The sequence below is a fragment of the Rhinatrema bivittatum genome, chromosome 7 (assembly GCF_901001135.1).
Source record: "Rhinatrema bivittatum chromosome 7, aRhiBiv1.1, whole genome shotgun sequence".
Lineage (NCBI taxonomy): Eukaryota > Metazoa > Chordata > Amphibia > Gymnophiona > Rhinatrematidae > Rhinatrema > Rhinatrema bivittatum.
The window spans coordinates 183963046-183984157 of record NC_042621.1 but is presented as its reverse complement, the minus strand read 5'-3'; positions in this window follow the sequence as shown (position 1 = coordinate 183984157).

The following is a 21112-nucleotide window of genomic DNA, read 5'->3' as shown; positions in this document are numbered from 1 at the left end:
TTTTCGTACGGAAAATGGCGCCGGCAGGAGATCGACTGCAGGAGGTCGTTCAGCGAGGGTTCCGGCGCCTCGCTGAACGACCTCCTGCAGTCGATCTCCTGCCGGCGCCATTTTCCATACGGAAAATGGCGCCGGCCATACGCATATGGCCGGCGCCATTTTCCGTACGAAAACGATTCGCGGCGGGAAATCGCTCCCTGACCCCCGCTGGACCTCCAGGAACTTTTGGCCAGCTTGTGGGGGGCCTCCTGACCCCCACGAGACTTGCCAAAAGTCCAGCGGGGGTCCGGAAGGACCTCCTGCCGTCCAATCTTTTTCGTCTATGGCCGCCGCCATTTTTCGGCGCCATTTTGGAAAATGGCGCCGGCTGAAGACGACAAGATTCAGGAGCAGGAGCCCGTTCCGGAACGCTGCCGTTCCGGACCGCCGCTGGACCCGCAGGTTATTTAAGTTATTTGGGGGGGGGTTCGGGAGGGTGGGGGATTTAATTTAAAGGGTCGGGGTGGGTTTTAGGGGGTTTTAATGTGCCGGTTTTTCGATTTTTCGATTTTTAACGACCCGCAGGTTATTTAAGTTATTTGGGGGGGGTTCGGGAGGGTGGGGGATTTAATTTAAAGGGTCGGGGGTGGGTTTTAGGGGGTTTTAATGTGCCGGTTTTTCGATTTTTCGATTTTTCGATTTTTAACGATTTTTCACGATATTTTACCCCCCCAAACGGCAACAATACGATTCCCTCCCCCTCCCAGCCGAAATTGATCGTTAAGACGATCGAGGACACGATTCACATCCCTAGAAGACATTTTGAAGGCATACTGCAACATTGGCAAAGCTTGTTCACAGAAAAGAAAAGGTTTTCCACTAAAGCATGTTTATAAGCCTTTTGATCTCATCTAAGTTTGTGACATCTTCAGTTCCTCTCTGATAGCAGCTTCATGAACATTCTGTAGATGTAAACTATGGAAGATTTGCTAATGTTACCTTACTTCTGTCAAATGTGCACAGGCTTAATTCATGGCTTGGATGTGCTCAGCCACACTTAGATTTTAGTGCACTATTTTCCAATATCGCATTGGTAACGCATTAGGGGGTGTTACCAATGCAAATGAGGCTTCTTTCGTGCAGTGGGGAAACATCGTGTGCGGCGATGTTTTCGCCATTCGCGAAAACATTAGCACCGCACGCGATGTTTTCCCACTGCACGATGATTCTTTCAGTCTTTTATTGCGGTGCACGATAATTGCCGGTTTCTTTTATCACCTTGTTCTTCAAGTTCAAGTCATCACAAATCTTCGACTCCCACTTGTGCTGAATGTAGCAAACCTTTGAGATTCTAACCAGGTGCCTTATGTTAATTGAAAATGTGGTAACAGCAACATCAGGTTGGCAAAATTCTTCATAGCTCCCACAGAAACTGATGCCATGTCCATCTCCCCAAGTCATTCCCCTCCCCAAATGAATCTCGATTGCCTCAGGCTGCCCTTATACCTCAAAGTATCCCAAATCAAGGTAACCAGACAATCCCACATCATTCCACATATTCCAAACTATGGTCCATAAAGACAACTGAGTGCCCTCTGATAAGCCTATAAGATGGAGTGGCTCAAGTCCCAAGCACACATTCCCCATCTTGGCCCCTGCTGATGACCTAAGAAAATAAACAAAGACTTAAAATGGACACCAAGCTTGCCCATTTCCCAACCTACGACCTGAAAAGCCCCGGAGCGCCAACAACTGATGCACCTAATCACCTCTTCTAGTATCTTAAGCCACTACCATGCTCATCACTGCCCTGATACAGAAACAATGAATGCCAAATTTCCTAGGATTCAGTCTCATAGCCTTCAGGACTCTCTCCAAAACAGTGAGTTTCTATAAGTATGAATAAAAAAGTACAATCCACCCTGAGATGCACCGCACAAAATTTCCAGGTCCTAGCAATCAGACCCATCACCAAATCCTCCAACTCATGCAAGGTGAACGACTGACTGAAACCCTGCCAATCAACCTTGTACCAGCAAATATGTAACCAATCATCTGCCACCAACACTCCCCAAGCCAATAGACATGGGGACCCTGCTCTCACTTTCAAAACTGCTAACAACTTCCCCACTGAGAATGCACCCCAAAATACAAAAGAAAATGCTACTCGAAACAAATAAACCTCATAAACCAGACTCATCATACCCTCCAACAATGAGAATGGCAATGGTCAGGCATCAAATGCTTCCTCCGTGCCCATCCTATATTATATGTTTCTCTAAGAAAAGGCCTGCAGGGTTGTCCTATTGCAGCACCTGTGGGGGAAAAAAAAAGAGAACCTCCCTAGTATGTGATTGCACAATCACTGGTGAAAAACCATATCACTTACACTGAATGATGTACCTCACGAACCACTTATCAGGTATCAGACCACTGCTTCAATCTTGACCCTGTAAAAGCTGACTCAACTTGCCAGTACCTCTGATATACATGGATGAGAATCTGGAGACCACCAATGTGTGTCTCTAATCCCATGCTGAAGTGCCATGCTCCTGAACACCTACTATTTTGAATGAGATGGAAAATCTGTAATATTTAATTGCCCAACCATGGCTTATGCAGCCACACCCTCACTGTTATTTTCAAGGTCAGATATAGCAGGACAAACTCCCTCAGCAACCTTGACACCCAAAGACACCTAGCCATCTGCATTTAATGAAAATCTTGCCCAGGTTTTCACAACAAAATACAACCTTTCTGTCCCTCGAGCAATCCTCCCACAATACCAGTGCCACTAGCAAAGGGAATAATTCCAGAAATGTGATATTCTTGGTGGTCCCTGAATCCATTCATTCAGGATTTCTGTAAATATATCCAAAAACGTATTTCCCTGCTGCGTCTAAGTACATTTCCATGTCCCTTCTTGACTCCATAACAGACTGAAAGACCAAGTCACTGTTAAACTTCTGCTCAAATGAGTCCCAAACCTGCATCTCTGCTTTAATAGGTGTGATTACCCAAATAAAACAATGTGCTTTCTTGATTCCCATGGTAGAAGCCACCAAACATTGCAAAAATGCCCATCCCATTAGGATAATGTAACAAGCAAAATTCAGACTTCCCATCAAACCTTGAATTTGTTTCAGTATCACTAACCATGCACCTCTCACCACCTTTACCAACTCCTAAAACTTCTCCTTCTTCTCCCTGGCATCCTAGACAGTATCAAGTCAGTCCAATTCAATGTCAAGTAAAATAATCCATGTGATTGGACCCTCAGTTTTTGCTGCCACAATTAAGATTCTGAAACACTGAGCCACCTCAAAGAATATGTCCAATTACCCTAGCATGTGTCTTACACTGACCCAACAAATAAAAATGTATCAAAATAGTTCACTATGCAGTATACTCCAACCTGCTTTGCTATCACCCAGTAAATAAAGATGCTGAATATCTTGAAACATGCACATGAAATGGAACACCCCATTGGCATACATTTGTTAAAATAAAACTGCCATGCAATCAAGAAACCCAACAGCAGAAAATTATCCAGATACATGGGCAAATTTTGGAAAGCTGACTTTTGCCAACCAAGCTCCATGCCCCATCTTTTGCAGCAGAGCCAGTGCTAAATTGAAAGAAGCCTACTACAGTAAGCACAACAACCTAGACACAAAATTATTCATTGAGGATCCTTTCGGAAATGGTAAATTCAAGATCAGCCTCAATTTACCCAGTTCCTTCTTTGGCACATAAGAACATAAGAAATAACATGTTGGGTCCAGAAAACAAGTACACAGCAGATCTTAAGTAGTTGATCAATTTCACTCCCAGTGATAAGCGATGGCTTTCCCCAGTCTACCTGGCTAATAATTGTGACACTACTGCCAGTGGTAACAATGAATGGGCCTGCTGGTGTTGCGTCGGAGGTGGACCCTTGGGCTGAGGTGGAGTTGACGCAACCCATAGGCAAGGACCTATGGGTCCCCACCGTCGGCTGCTGGAATGGGCTGATAGACAGAGGCCACTGGAGCTTCACCTATACCAGCCCTTTGGGTGCCAGGGCTGGCAGGACTTAGGTAGGCCTCTGTTTGTAATTGCAGGAGAAGTTGGTTCAGCCCAGAGACAGCAGGTGAGAGATGTTACAGTCTTACTCTGGATTGGGTAATGTCCTGGAAACTCGGGCACCAATGGAACAAAGGCAGACAGGGGGCGCTTGAGCAAAAGCAGGCCGAAGCCTGAAGAAACCACGTCCAGGGAGTAAGTCGGAGAAGCGTCCAAAGGCAATCTGAAGGCAGTGGCAAGAAAGGCTGAGGTCTGATCAGAGATAGTCAAGAGTGTAGTCAAGCAAGGCAGAGGTCTGATAACGGAGATGGTCAAAGGCGTAGTCAAGCAAAGCGGAGTTCTGGGTCTGGAGATAAGCAACGCATAGTCGGATGAAGCAGAGGTCTGGATCTGGAGATAGGCAATGCGTAATCGGACGAAGCAGAGGTCTGGGTCTGGAGATAGGCAATGCGTAGTCAGGCGAAGGAGAGCTCTGGGTCTGGAGATAGGCAGGAGCTTAGTCAGGTAAAGCAGAGGTCTGGGTCTGGAGATTGGCAGTAGTGTAGTCAGGCAAAGCAGAGGTCTGGGTCTGGAGATAGGTAGTAGCGTAGTCAGGCGAAGCAGATGTCTGGGTCTAGAGATGATCAATGGCCAAGTCAGGCAAAGGAAAGTCAAAGTCCGAGTAGTCAATCTGAAGCATAAGCAGGATAGGAACGAAAAGACAGGAACCAGAAACAACGAGGAACAGGAACGCAGGAATGAGACGAATCTCTAGGAAGCAACGAGTACTCAACCAGTGAGGAGACCTGTTGCAAAGGCAACTCTAGGAAGCGGAGCCTGAGCTTAAATACTGTAATCAGGTTGATGTCATCATCTGGGGCCGTGGCTAGGTTCCCGCCGCGGGCCCTACTTAAGAATCAATGATGCATGCGCGCGCCTAGGGAGGGCCATGGCACGAGTAGCAGCGTGTCTCTGCGGGCCACGCAGAGAGGACCAACGAGAAGTGGAAGCAGGACCGGGAATGCTGGGGACTGTGGCAGAGCCAGAGACGTCGAGAGAGGTCCAAGGACAAAGCAGATGGCCCATCGCCGCCAGCGAGGAGGAACCAGAGGCTGGAGTCACTGTAGAAAGGTGAGGGGGCCGTGCCGCGGATCTGCCGCAGATGGCCCGCATAACAGCTGTACTTTCCTGTGTCATCTTCTCTGTCAACTTATCACATACATCCTCTCCAAACATACCTGCAGAATTAATCCCAGTTCCCACAACTCTAAGACCATTGGAAGCTTTCAGCAAACTAATCCCACAGAACTGCTGTCTTCTTCACTCACACATACTGCCCAGCTAAACATCCACAGCCCCCACATTCACTGGGGTTAGTGCATGCAAGAGAACTTTCCCCATAACTTAAATCTTCCCCAAACTCCCCAAACAGTTCCCCCTGCTGCACACTTCTTACATTTTGAGGTGGGATGAGATCCCTGAACAAACCAAACATGAACGCCTGAAAGGCAAATTGATTTAATGAATCTCCAGCACGCATTTTACATATTAATAAAAACTCTCACCTGTCCTATTGTCTTCTCTGCACTTGTAGCTCCCATGCTAGATGCTTGAGTGCCTGCCTAAAATGGCCACCCTTGTGTGTGTGAGCAACAAGTTAATGTCCTGAGATCCCCAAGTTATATAATGGATTTTCTTCCTTTCTGTCCTGGAATTGCTCATTCAATCCATCATAATCACAATCTGCCCCAAGTATGCAATCCACATATAACATCAATGCCCAGTACTTCAATAGATTATAACATCCTACTATACTGGACAAGCATTAAAACACAACAGATGCAATTCAATATGTTTCTTGACACCTACTACTCGCTCAACTCCTTCTACTTCTACTTCATTTTTTCTTATCCTTCTTCTCTTTTCAATGCTCACCAAGAGGGTAAAATATCTATGCATACCCTCTTTCTATTCTTCTCCCTAATCAACTTTAGCATCTCTTCGCACAACTCAGACAGTTCCACCAAGGATGGGTGCTCCCTATCATAATGCAGGCTCACTGAATCAAGCTATCACCAAGACATTTGTTGGATCAAAACTAACCTTCATGATAACCTCAAGGTAATGGATGAAGAAGAACTAGACAATGATTCCACTTCTGTCCCCCTAAACGCTGATGTAACTGCCTTGACTCTACACTCATCCTGACTAGTCAATCCTGATCCTCTTGGAACTCCTTGCTCCATCGCTGATGCTTGAGTCTCCACAGATCCCTTGGTTTTTGGTTGCCTAGTTGCCTTCTCTCCAGGCCTCCCAATGCGAAGATTCTAGCTGCTTCTCTGCATAAACTCTGTACCTTCAATAGAAGACACAACTGGCAACCCACCAGTTCTTTGCTGCCTGGCCACCCCATCAATCTCATACCAAGAATCCCTATACAAAAGTCTATTCCAATCCCCCAACTGCTCCCTGCTTCCAGCAAAATGAGAAATACCCAATATTCTTCAAGTACTTTTCTCAGTCTTGGTCCTTGCCCAAGATAACTTCTCCCATTCACCCCTTTCCCATTGCCTCTGCTTAGCTTTTCCTCCAGGCATAATCAATGGCATTCTTCTTAATTTAGAGCCCTGTAGAGACCTCCTGATTCCACACCGCAGCTCCTGCCCTTGCATTCACTACTTCTCCCTACCCCTTCCAGAACTCTGCTTCCAACCTCCAGGAACCAGCTCTGTCACACAAATAGAAGCATGCAGACAAAAACTGAACTGGAAACTACAACAAGACAGATTCTATATGCAGTGCAACAATGGATAAACAGAAACATCACCATTTCTCATATAACATCAAATAATAAAACAAAGAAATTAAAACATCAATCATAATAGTAAAATGATACTAAGAAAAAATATTTGAAAACATACAATAATTAAAAACTCACAAACACCAACAAAATTTCAAAATAACAGACAATTAAATAACAGCAAATAATTAAAGCTAATAAGGAAGAACAAAAAAGATCTCCAGTTCTGCCTACCTGGGAACTTTTGATTCCGGTCACCCTGAGATTGTATGGATTAGTCTGAGGTGGTGGGTGTGACAAACTCCTCTCTCTTTCATATAAACACACACACTAATACACATGTTAATTCTCACTCATATGCTCACACTCACACATACTTTCTCACTCTTGCACTCAGATTTCCTACCACATTCTCTCTCTCCCGCATACTCAGACATATACTGACTCACATTCTCCCTCTCATACTCACACACATGGTGACTCACTCAGCACATTCACATGCTTTAAACACCTGCTGAATCACTCCCATATACATACAATGTACATGTTCACTGACTCACATGCTCTCAGTCTGTGTGTGTATAAGTGTATTTATGTATAATATGTATAGGTATATATACTGTATATACACACAGACTGAGAGCATGTGAATATGTATGAGGTTAATATTCGGTAGGCCATTTAGTGGACAAGTTAAATAGCTAACTGTAAAAATTAACCCATATGTTTGAATATTGTTGTTTAGATTTTTTAGTTATCCAGCCTTGTGTGGCCAGATAACTTGCTACTTATCCAGTTATCTTCAAAAGATATCCGAGTAAGTAGCATTTTTGCCCTCCGCCCAAAAAAACCCAAGAATTAAAGGGGCCTATGGCCTGATATTTTCTCTCCCTCACCTAATATAAATGTTGCTCTATCAGCCTCCACCCCACATCTCTAAATGTGCTGGAACTATCTGCTGATCTGGAAAACTGTGAGCTTTTGTTAAGCAGTCCATGCTGAGCAAAGTGGGCAATCAATGAGAGGTTGCCTATACATTCTGACAAGCCATGTGTCCCCTGAAGTCAGATAGGCCAACCACGTATACAACTACCAGCATTGAGATTGCAATGGATGACAGAAGATACTGAGATCTGCTGCAGAGGCTCCTGGAGGCATGCCTTGCTAAGGATTTTAAATTGGCCAGACTTCTGGGTCAACTAAACTCTAGGTAAATGGAGCTTAGATGGGGCTTAAGTATTCTTGATGAGGTTCATCTGACCAATTGCACAGAGTGAGCAATGAGGTAATGGAATTAGCTTTCCCTATTTAGTGAAGGTATTTTGTACATTTCAAATTGTGTTATGTGAGGAGATGGCTAGATGTTTAAGTAGAAAGCCACAGAGAGGGAGAGATCCTGTCTTTATGGTGCAGAAATGAAGATTAGTCTAAAAACAGTTAACTTTAAAAAGGAATTAGAACATGTTGTTTAGAGTATATAATAGTGTAAAAAAAAATCTTTGTTACCATTATTCCTCTGTATTTTTCTTTCAAGACTTGTGGGAGGGAATGTATTAGTTAGTAAGTGAAACATAAAGAGTTCATTTAGATTAATACGAGAGAGGAAATACAGTTATATGTACAAGGTTAGCACGTAGCTTGCACTGAAAGAAAGATAATGCACAAACACAGCACTGCATGAAGAAATTACAGGAGTTTGGGCTTTTAGGTAGCCCCCCTCTCCCTACACAGCCCACTGTTCCCCTGCTAGCCCTCCCTTCACTTAACTTGAGTCTGCAAGTTTCAAGGTCACAAGCAGATAAATACTAAGTACAAAATGGAGACAGGACTTAATTAAAAGTATAAGAAGACTGCTTACTTAGAGAAAGCCAGGAGATGGAGAGTTAAAGATTTTTTTTGTCCAATGCAAGCAGCTACTAGTGCTGAGAATTTAAACACCTGGCAACTACACAGAAATTTTATACATTCCATTAGTGTTTTGCTTATTATCTGAGATATTAGTTATACACTGGTGATATCTTTGCTGATTTTTGGTTAGGTTTAGAGAAAAATGCAAGAGCGTTAACGCCATAATGCATTTTGATGAATGACCCAGTTATTGATTACAGAATATTAGTAGATTTCATAACAGTGCTCCACACAGGGATATTGACACGTTTGTTCTAATTGAAGGCTAAGTAAACACACACCCAGCTGCCATGAGGCAATTTTCTACCTGGATGCTATCAACAACCTGCTGATGAAAGAAAGAAAGAAGGATGACAAAAGAGAAAAGGCCGACATACAAGTGCTGGAGTGATGCATGCACTTCTGCCAAAGAAACAATTGCCCACAGGTAATCAAAGCCCAGAGTTCCAAATGATATGCTGAAGAAAAGAAAAATGACATGTGAAAGAACACCGACAATGTGTGCATTTAAGCATATGCAACAGCAGGCATAGAAGATGCATAGCAGCACAAAATGAGTAACAATGTACAAGACAAGCATGGAGGCCAAAGGGTGCAGCGATCTGTATAAATACAAGAGAGCTTATGTAGCAGTCCAACTCACTCTGAACCACTAAAACCATAGAAGGAGTATAAGAAGGTCAAATGCCCAGATGCAATAAATAACTTACTGACCAATGCTGACAGCAAATTCCCTAACAGTTACCCTGCATCAAGATACCAATATGCTGGGCTTCTGAAATTGCTTCTCAATTTCCACAGTTTTATTGGATCCCTGATGAGTTGAAGTATATGAGAATACAATTTTACAACTCCATCAATTTAACCATTACTAAAGCAGAGGAGCGTAGCTACTCTCTTCTCTTTGATAGTACCTTTCAGTGGTCTCCATTTCATCTTTCCTGGTGGGGTCATCGAGACATGATCAAAATGGTTTGTCCCATAGTTAAATTTCATAGTATGATTTAAATCTTCTTTTCCCATAAATGTTATCAACAAGTGGATGTCTTGCTATCTTGTTTTCTTTAGAATAACAAGACTCCCCACATAGCTCTTCAAAAATTGAAACTACCTAGACATATGAGAGAGTAAACTTTCTTGATTTCTGTTCTTATCATACTGCTTTTCTTTAAAACAAGGTCTTGCTTGATTACCAGAGATGCTACCTCAACACTATCTTCCTGCCTGGCTGGATGTATAATTGGAAATGGGTAATCCAGTACCCTTGACAATTACTTGGAGATCATCAACCCTGTTGAGTCTGTGCATTAACCCAAATTATCTGATAGCTCATAAGCCGGTTGAGTGGCCTCTGATACCCAGCTAGAATTTGGTTCCTGTATCACTTAGCTGGTAAATGTAACTTCTTATCCTTTGTTCATCTGGTTGATAAATTTGATTTACTCTGTACTCAATACTTCCAATGGGTACAATTATTATCATGTATCTATGCCTCTTCTTTGGATGTTCAAAAAGCTTCTCTTTATTGCTTGCATTCTCCTGACGGACATGTAGCTTAGCATATTTCTATATTTAATCTTTTTAAAATTTCTTCTATCCCACAACTTTATACTACATATCCAGCACTGGTTGTAAAATTATATCCATAAAATCATCACAATATAAAATTAAACAAACATAATGCTGCATAAAACCAATCATAAAACAAAAAATTCAGTGATTATAAAACACATAATATTTCAGTCAAAAACCATTGGGGCAGATTTTCAAAGGGTTATGCGCGTAAGATACGCCCATAACCCCTGAAAACCTGCCCTTCCACCCCCTGCACGTGCTGAGCCTATCTTGCATAAGCTCGGTGGCGCACGCAAGCCCCGGGATGCGAGTAAGTACCGGGGCTTTCCTGGGGGGGGCATGTCGGGGGGTGTGTCGTGGCCGGCGCATCATTGGGAATGTTCCGGAGGTGGGGCCGCGGGTGTGGTTCCAGCCCAGGGGCGTTCTGGGGGCGTAGCCACGGCCTCCGGACCAGAACATGGCGCACCGGCAGGTGGACGGCTCGCTCAAGTTAGGCCTGCCTCGGGCAGGCATAACTTGTTAAATTAAAGTGGGGGGGAATTAGTTAGGGCTGGGGGGTGGGTTAGATAGGGGAAGGGAAGGTGGGGGGGGGGCCGGAAGGAAAGTTTCCTCCGAGGCCACTCCGATTTCGGAGCGGCCTCGGAGGGAACAGAGGATGGCTGCGCGGCTCGGCGTGCACAGTCTACCGATTTTGCGCAGCCTTGTGCACCGACCCTGTATTTTATAACATGCGCGCGGCAGCACGCGCATGTTATAAAATCGGGAGTAGATATGTTTGCGCCGGGTTGCGCGAACAAATCTACTCCCGCGTGCATCTTTTAAAATCCACCCCATTGTTTTTAAGCATTTTCTATTTTTCCTTTCCACCAACTGGTATCACTATCATCCAGCACAATAATAATTTCACTTTTTTAAATTGTTTAATTTTTTAATTTATTGCTTTTTTATCACAAAGTTATAGAAAAAAATCTCAAAGTAACACATATCTTTCAATCACTTATTTAAAGATTTAACTTTAAGGCATACAAAATCAGGATTTAAAGACATTTACCTATCTGTATATTAATCTCTCACCCTTCATCATAGGTAAGTATGTAAGATCCAAGAATTTACTAGAACATGTATGCATATAAAATGAAAAAGAAAAACAAGGAGATAACCTATTATTAATTATCCTGAGTTGGTTGGGCTACATTACTCTCAGTTCCATGGTTATCCAACAAAAACCTCAATTGAGATGACTCAAAAAAGAGGTATTGATTATTATTCAAATGTACAAGGCATTTACAAGGGTATCTAACTGTAATTTTTGCCCCCATCTGCCTAGCCTCTTGGTACATCTCCAAGAACTTTTTTCTTCGTATTTGGGTAGCCCGGGTAATATCGGGATGTACCCAAATCTTTTGCCCTAGGTATATTTTACTTCTATTCCGAAAATACAAGTTCAAAACTGAATCTCTATCCATAGAGAGAGCAAATGAAACCAAAAGCGTCCCACAGAATTCAACCTGTTCCTCTATCGAAGTTTCTAAAAATGCAGTTAGATCTATTTCCACTCCCTGTGGCGACGCATTCGGTGCCCTTTGCTCTTTCATTGTTGATGGTACCTAATAAATATTTGATATTAGAGGTAAGGCATCCTTTGAGAGTTGGAGAATTTCAACAAGATATTTCTTAAATTGTTCTCTAGCTGATATTAATTTTACTTTTGGGAAATTTAATATCCGTAAGTTTAAATATCTTGTGGAATTTTCCAAGTTCTCTATTTTCTTCATTGAAATACTTTCATCTTGAATTAGTTTAATCTGTGTTTCCTGTATAGAAGAAATTTTTACATCTAGATCTTTTATTTTTATATCAAGGGAGGCCAACATTGGCTCCATTACTTGAATCTTACTCTGAAAATTGTTATTAGCCTCTGTTAATGAAATAATCGAATTCTGAATCATCATTAACCCATCCCAAACCATTCCTAATGTAATTTCTCGAGGTTTACCCAATTTTAAACTGGGAGTTAGTTTTGCCCCTCCTTCCCTGCAAATTTCAGTAATCCTAAGAGATTAATTTGCTGGTTCCTCTCCTCCCTCTAAGTTGATAATAGTTGTACTCGGCCTTGGAGTGTCCAGATTTTCCATCACAATTTGCGACCCTCCCAGTCACATACTTCCATCTGCCATACCTCCAGTTGGAACATCTTCCATTGGATTCTCGGTTATAGCCTCTGCAACCGGTTAGCAGGGTAAGGTCTGTGTTCAGGCTCTGACAGTCGCTGAACTCACTTCCAGTCCTGACATCATTTGGGAGGGTCCGGCGAAGGGACATTTAAACCGGCCCTCCTGCGGTGCGCAGCTGCTGCTGGCGCACTGCCTAAGCGGGCTTAGGGGTACGTGGCTTTCTTTTGAAACCAAGGAATTGTTGACTTCTTTTAAGAGTTTCCTCCATATAAGAGTAAGTGAAAGTTTAAATATTTAAATATAATAGAGATGTGCATTTGTTTTTGCCAAATTGGAAAATTGCAATGAAATTGTCCAATTCGGCATGTTTCAGGGAGCCCGAAAAAAATCAGGATTTTCCCGTTTTCTCGAAAAAATTCATTTTTCCGATTAGTGCGCACTCACAAAAACTAACAAAAAGTAACAAAAAGTAACAAAATCTAACAGTTTTTGTTAGTGCGCGCTAACAGGGAGTTAGCGCGCACTAATTGGAGTTAGCGCGCACTAACTAAAAATCGATTTTTCACGAAAAAATAGACTCGAACCGAAAAAATCCGACATTTTCCATGGCGGCCAAAAAACAAAGAATGACACGAACACAAAAAACGATGCACATCTCTAAAATATAATCCCTTCTTCTAAATGCCTCCAAACTTGTAAGATTCAGGATTGTGTTTAAAGAAGAGGACGAAACTAGATAAACTCCTCTCTTTTCTTTTTCACTTTATAACTTTACATGCCTCATATGAAGAGGAAGGGAAGGGTGCAGCTAGATTCCTCTGCAATAGCTGTACCCTCACCTTCTCAACCAACTATTGAGGGTTTTTTTTGCCCCAACCCACATTTCAATCCTGGGAGCATCAGTTGAGAAGCCAGGTGAGGAACACACCCAGGCTCCCTTGGACCCACATACATCACTTAGCCCTGGAGCTCCTGAGACTCCCTCCCCGCCCAAGAACAGCCATATCTGGCTACAGGACTAGCCAGCACAACAATTTCACCACTTTTAAATGTGAATTCATTGTCTTCAACAGCTTCAAAATCATAGAGGCTGCAAACCTTCCTGGGCATCTTCTGAATATTATGTTGCGATTCTACACCTGGATACAGGGATTTTACTTCTGCTGACTGCAGTTTCTGTTCTTGCTTTAGGAATATTATCTTCATCTTCTTTGTTATTAACAGGAGCTGTACCATTCTTGCTAGGATTTGAGCCAATCTGCATGCTGCTGTAGGGAAAGTCACACCTTCTTCCTTCAGGGATTTAATAGTAGCAGATATCAGGCTAAACTGAGGGTCCTTCTGAAATTCTTCTAACCACTTTATCATCGGCATTTTTAACTTCTCACATTCGTTTGGATGAGCCTTGTCTATTATTCCATGTACTTCAATTGCAAAATCTCTATAAGCATCTAAAGATTATTGTTTTGGATTGGAAAAGACACGGGCTCAGGATTTATCCTTGGCCTAATGATTTCCCATGAACCTACTATTGAGATAAATCTTTGAGGGTTTCTTTGTCCTCATATATCACTCAATCTATGTTCTTTTTGGCTCACCAAACTGTTTGTCCCCCTTGGAATATGCATAAAGCTGATTTAATCCTTTCTCACAGCTGTTGGTCTTGTGGTATGCCTAAAGCTATCTTATCCCATTTCTTATTCCTCTGCTCTATAACTAATCAATTCTGGCATGAAATTTAGGATATGATATTGCAAATATTGAAGATTTCATGTCCCATAACCTATGATATCGTTGTTTTTAAATCCCTTGCTGTTTTTCCGCCGCATGTGAAATTGTTAGACTTTTTACTGTTAATAAAGGTTAAACTGATTTTGAACAATCTGAAATCTGCATCCAATTTGAACTTTACATTTTGGTTATTTACTGTATGAGAGAGAAGCTGCAGTTCGATCTTATTGGGTCTCTTACTAGCTCATGATATGGAAGTTGGTAGACCAATGCTTTCAATATGTATAATTTTCATACTTAATTTATCAGATTGTTTTGTTTTGCAGCAGTAATTTCTCATTACTGCTTGTTGTTTATTTAATTTGTGCTCCTGTGTGGCTATGTATATGCTTGCTTGAAGCTTTGTTTTGTTCTCCTTCCTTGTTATTGATATACTCAATAGAAAAGATTTAAACTAAAAAAAAGACACCAACATGAACAAGTTATCTAAAAGCAACATGACACAGGCCTAGACACAGCAAGCAATGATGCCTGGATGCCAGGTATGAACCGCAGGAGAAAAGAGATAATGACAAGCAGAAAATGCTGACATACGTACACTGTAGGAGGGGCAATTGATGCTTCCCAACCTTTCAGCCTGATTACAATTAGTCGCATAGACAACAGTATCTCGAGAAGCGTTCAGGAAATCCGAATTTTAAACTCGTGAAATCACATGGTAGGGAGACCAGGTCTATTAAGTATGGGCTTTCAACTCTGCTACCTAAGTCAAGCCAGCACGGCAGACATTTATGCACAGGCATATAGGGAACAGATTTTCAAGGACCAAAAATGACTTGCTGCATACAAAAGATGATCATGGATTTAAAGCTATTACCATGCACAGGGGGTCAGAGAGATTTGAGTCCTAAAGGCAAAGGAACACAAGCACTACTGCCATAGGCAAACTGCAGTCGAGGACACGTACCTGCATGCAATAAATGCCTCGGTGAATAAAGCAGATGGAAGCTTCCATAAAGCTATAGCCCAGCGTAAAGATGTTGATGTGTGTGCATTGTTGAAATTGTACCACAACACACGCCACTGCCCTGGAAAACATGGTGGGGTGAGTCAGCTACTGGTGCACATGCCCAACAATTTGCCTGGACTGATGAGAATAGACACTCCCCTTGGAAATAGCTACTCCTATCTCCATTTATGTATACTCTAAGAATGCATAGACTTACCTCCCAAGATACAAAATTGAAACCCAATAGGAAATCATGGGGAATGCAGTATCAAACAGGAAAAAGGTTCTGCAATAAACCTTGCTATATCTACATGGACCATAGAGAAGGAAAATATGTGAAATAGAGCATTAGCCGTGTATCTCAGACTACATGGCATCAAGTGTTAGACCACAGAGACTCCCCTGACAGCTGAGTGGCTACCAAACCTGATGCCCAACAAGGGCAAAAACAGCAAAAGAACCTGACCAGGGTGAACTGAGGGCATTTGACTGTTGGGCCCACATATGCATCATGAGTGAAGATCATTGAAAAGCAAATTGTTATGACCATTGGTCGCAGACGGCTGCGACCGCGTGTACTTACTTCCTGCACTGCTCTCCTGCCAGCCTTCACCGCCACGTTCCCTGGGACTCCTCATGGCAGCCTGGCCACTGCCTCCATCTTCGTCGACTTTGGGTCTTCCTAGGTGCGCACGCCCGTCACCGAGCACTCTCTTCAAGCCTCGTCGACGGGAACCTCAGAGGTGTCTCCGTTGATGACTCCACCTTCGCCCTCAGCTAACCGACTTGGCAACAAGTTCCGTACGTCTTCGGCTACTGCTACATGTTCCTGTGACTTCGCCTCTTGGACTTGAATCCTGTCTGGTACCCGCTCCTCGGGGACCAGAGCACGCACTGGGGAATCGCTTCCCTTGCCTACCCCGCTCCTCAGGCTGGCTCTGCGTCTCCTGGGTTCTAACCTACAAGACCTCCCATTCCTCGGGACTACCTCTGAGACATCTCAACTATCTGTGAGTTCTACTAAGGGACTTCCCCGCTTCTTGGGGTTGCACCCGCATCCTGAACCGGACTGGTTGGGCTTCCCGCTCCTCGGGACCGCACCTTTCGTACTACAGTGATTTCCAAGAGCTCCCGCGCTCCTCGAGGTTGCGACTATGAATGATATTGGGACTGCCTAAACTTTCCCACTCCTCGGGTGGTGCTATGTCATCACTAGAGGCTCAGCTCGGGCTTCCCTATCCTGTGGGCTGGCCTACGGCATTACATCATCATCCTACGCTGTGCAGCTCCTCCCTTCGGGGTTGCCCGCCGGAGTACTTCCTGATTGCTCAAGCCTCACACCCCCTGCTCTGCGGTCTGTCTGGCATTCCTCCCCTTGGGGTCCCTGCCCAGGTTTTGTCTCCAGTCTACTCTCACTGGGGTCCTCACCTGGTACCGAGAGACCTCTCTATTGCCTCACCCAGAGCTCTCCGCTGTCTCTGACCTCGCCTCCTGACGGTGCACACCTGTGGGGGTCCTTCCCACAGGTAGTAACAACTTGCATCTCGGGCCAAGGACCCACATACCTACAAATCATAACACAAATAGAGGAACTTTAATGAATATAGCAGAATACCAGCTGAGATACAAAAATCATTGATGCTGTGTACTGAATGCCCACCTCCAAAAGTCCACCACCACTTTTGTGCACATAGCTCGCCTAAATATGACAGCCTCATTGTAGCATAAACAAACTGCCAGCTTATGCAACTATAATGGAAAAGATGAGTTAAGTGAGATACACCATAGCTCACCAAATCTTGTATAAGCTTTTGCAATGTAACCATATTCATTGCAATAAATGCAATTTGCCAAATGGCAACTGTAGTCTGCCACTATCTTTACCACTTCCCAATGGCTGTCACTATGTCTAACTCATGCCCAGGAGAGAAAACAAAAAATATTTATATAAAACAATGGTGCTGGATGAGTGCACCTTTGTCCTCCCAAAGATGGCCACCACCATCTGAAGCATATTCTGCCTGGCTGATCAAATATGCTGTGAGGGCAATGGATGCTCACCTTTCACACACATGCTCTCTCTGTACATTATATATTCTGGCACAGCAGCCATTGATGGGAGGCCAAGATCACCCGCTGATCCCATAATTGTTCTAGTCCCACCGTCAGCCATTGCAAAAGATAAAAAATAGCTGCCAGCCTGAATCAGAGAAGGATCCCCATCCCCAAACTGGACAATCACGCACGCCACACTCATGTGGAGAGGAAACAACAATCACCATGGCCCATCTCATAGGCCAGAAGCAAGCACAGTCACTAGCACCCAAATGCCCTGGGGGGGGGGGGGGGGGGGGGGGGGGGCTGGGGGTCCCTGTAATGCACACATGGACAGGCTAAAAGCTAGGAGTGTGACAGCCTGAACTGCACACCAATACATGCTTCGCCTGTAACCTCTATCAGAATGACCGACAGCAGCAACTTGCTATCAATCGCAGACAAAACTTTCTTCCTTTCCTCTATTGTCATATCATCCAAGACAGCTATGTGGCAGATCAAACCACCAGGAAGTCCCTGACCCATAGGGAGAAGCTGAAAAGCCCAGGAACCAAAAGCAAAAGGCTGGAGTCAGGGCACCATGATGCCGCAGCTAGCTCTGCCTCCCCACTCATACACTCCCAGACTGCATTGGCTCCTCTCTCAGACTGAGGCAAAAGATTTGGGATTGCATTGTGAGGTAAGCCACCTGTAGCCAATTCTCCTCAACTCCAGGAAGACCCAGCAACTGGCCTGTCAGCCCTCTCATACCAAACACACTCTGCTCATCGCTCCCCCTGCTGCAGGAGACCAGTCTCTCATCCAACACCAACACTGCCCCAAACATCAGCCATCTCAGCATCCTTGACTCCAATCGCCCATGCCGCAAGGCCTCCATGTGATGGAGGTGCCCCTTTTAGCTCATTGTTCACCTGACTGCCTGCTTGTGGAGAATATCAGATTTTGTACAAAAACAGGCTCCTGGAGTATGCACCCAGAGGAGTCTGCCTGCATCAGTGCAAGAGGGGACTGCCGCACAGGAGCCTGAAATATTCATCCCCAGTGCTGCTAGGCAGCTTGCCATGACAAGAGGAGGGAGCACACCCTTAAACTCAGGCCACTGGACTTTGTAGGAACCACTCAACCTAGGGATGCCATGCCATCTAGCCCTGGATTTGGCGCTGTCTTGGCAGCTACAACTCGAATGAAGCCCAAATAGGACCTGACAGGGATCAATTGCCATGAGCCTCCTACTTACAAAAAAACATGCCCACACTCACAGACCATACTGCTGCTGACTGAGTAGGGGGGTGACGGCGAACCAGAACTTTGATGTTCCCTCTCCAGTGTAACATGCAGGTGAAGTGTCAGGCCCCTTGCAATGGGACCTCGATCCCACCCTTGCACCTAGATCAGAACCATATGCTGCAAGAGGCCACTTGCTTTGTGGCACCCAAGGCTAAATCAAATCCCTCCCCAACCTGCTCACTCCAACAGCCAAACCAGAGCACATTGAATAACAAAAAAACCCTTCCTATCCAGATAGTCACTTACTGCCGTAAGGCCCACATCCAAGCCAGACGCTTGTCTCCTCCTTCATTGGGCAGCCTTCCCCAGATGCAAAAGAATGTGAGAGAGACCTCTCTGAGACAAGGTAGGCAAGATGGGCGCAGCTGCAGGGAGCAGGTAGATGCAGGGAAAAACCACCGAAAGAAGAGGCTGGTGGGAGATTGACCCAAGCTTAAATTGTGTTTGCCGGTCCATCCCCATCCTCCGCCCCTCTTCCCACTTTGGAGGCAAAACACCTCCAAGGATGTGACCTCTCCCCCTTACAAGGGGATGGGAGGGCTCCTCTGTATCGAAAGGGATAATTTTTTTATGATAATTTAACATTTATTAATTTCTGAACTCCATGATACTCTGGGCAAATAGTGTCTAACTCTATTGCCACTCTTCAGCTCTTACTGCTGAGTTATCCACCACCGTAGATCATTTTTGATGGGTTAATAATAAAAATGATGGCAGTAATATCAAGACATTCATGCAACTCAGGGATGTAAAGAAAACTGAAATCAAGCAGCATATTCAAATTGTATATTCAAATTGCTAAATGTGTTTCGATGAATCAGTAGAACCCTGTTTCTAGCAAAGCCGCATAGCAGCTGAAAATGGGACCTCAAAGAGTTTAACATTCCTTTTCTTCCATAATCTTGAATTTTAATCTGTTTCTTTCTACGAGTATATTCCTTTTCTTTTATAACATTTTTGTGATTACAAGTGTCTGAGCAGAATGCTAAGGGAATCTTTAAGCAGTTCAGCTGTTTTCTAGAATGTAAAAAGAAGAAAAAGAAAATCATTTCAAGCTGTTTGTAAACTTCTTTGGAATTTTCCTAGCTTATCAATTATTTAATTTCTCTGCTTCACCCTATATATACTAACCTCAATGCACAGTCTGCTAAATTAATTCACACTGACACACACTGACATCTATACCCAGGCACCTACTGCTCAAAAGACTGACATGCATATAATAGTACATTGTACCAGACACTGAGATATACATGAAGTACTTGCTTCATCCCCACTGTTGACAGAAAACATTTGAAAGTGGCAGATGTGAGATGTCGCTCCCGCCCAACCCACCCTCTTCAGAGAAGCCCCAGACTTTTCTTTGTTCACTTTTTCAGGCCAGCCCCTATATCTTCATGGGACCTATGTACCAATGTTTTCTCTTATTTAATGTCTATGAAGAAAGTGCTTCATACATAGGTCCCCCCACCCTCCATATCTATAGGGAGCCAGTCCTGATTTTCCGTCTCTCTTTTTTTTTTTAATGCATGGACTTAAAGCTTATATTTCTTGACAAATTGAAACTACAAGTCCATGCATGTAATGAGAGTAAAACCAATATTGCTTCAGCATCTCCCTAAAGAGCTATATGGTAACCATAATTATCAACTGCATTAGAATATGCATGAGTCTCATTGCCCTTCTTCAGATATGCAAAGTCATGCTTCTGATGACAAGAACATCTGTAATAGCACAGAGAAATCACACAGACCATGCTCACAGCATGATCTCAGTACAAACTAGGAGCAAGAAACAAAAATCACTTGTCTATATTTCAATCACTACTCATTATTTGGCCCTGTTCTATGGGAAATAATGTGAAAGGGATGGGGAACAGCATGAAAATTTACATGGACAATTTCTTCTCTCTCATTTAAAATGTAACTTATATGCCTTAGGAAGCATAAAATCAGATGGACTACTGTATTGGAATCTTAATGAATCAAAACAGAAACCAAGGAGATTTGTGAACTAGGGATGTGCATTTGTTTGAAACAAAAGTGTAAAACATGATGAAGGAGCTTTTATTTTGTTTTGTTTCAAACAAACCAAAATATGTAAAATAGCAAAAATGTGTACTTTTTTTGTTTTATAAAATAGGGCGTATTGTTTGCTAAGACACACTATTTCCCTGAAACAAAATCAAAACACAAAAAAATAAAAACTCCAAAAACAAAAAAATGAAGAAAAAAACCAAAACAAAACAAACCCAAAACAAGTAGTTTGCTCATCCCTAATGTGAACATTTCATGTCTAGTTTCCATCTTTGGTACAGAAATTTGAACATGGTTGTGGCAACATTCTGTATACAATTTTTTGTGTAATAAGTGCATCATTAAGCCTTAGAGACAGTTTTACATTATAAGAAACTAGGCAAGAAATGGAGCTAGTGTGTAACCATAGGCACTAACCTATTAATCAATGTCAAGTCATTCAATAGCAGACCAGCTTTAAAAATGCTTGGTGACATCACTATGCTCTTCCATTGGCCTAGTTTCCTATAAGAAA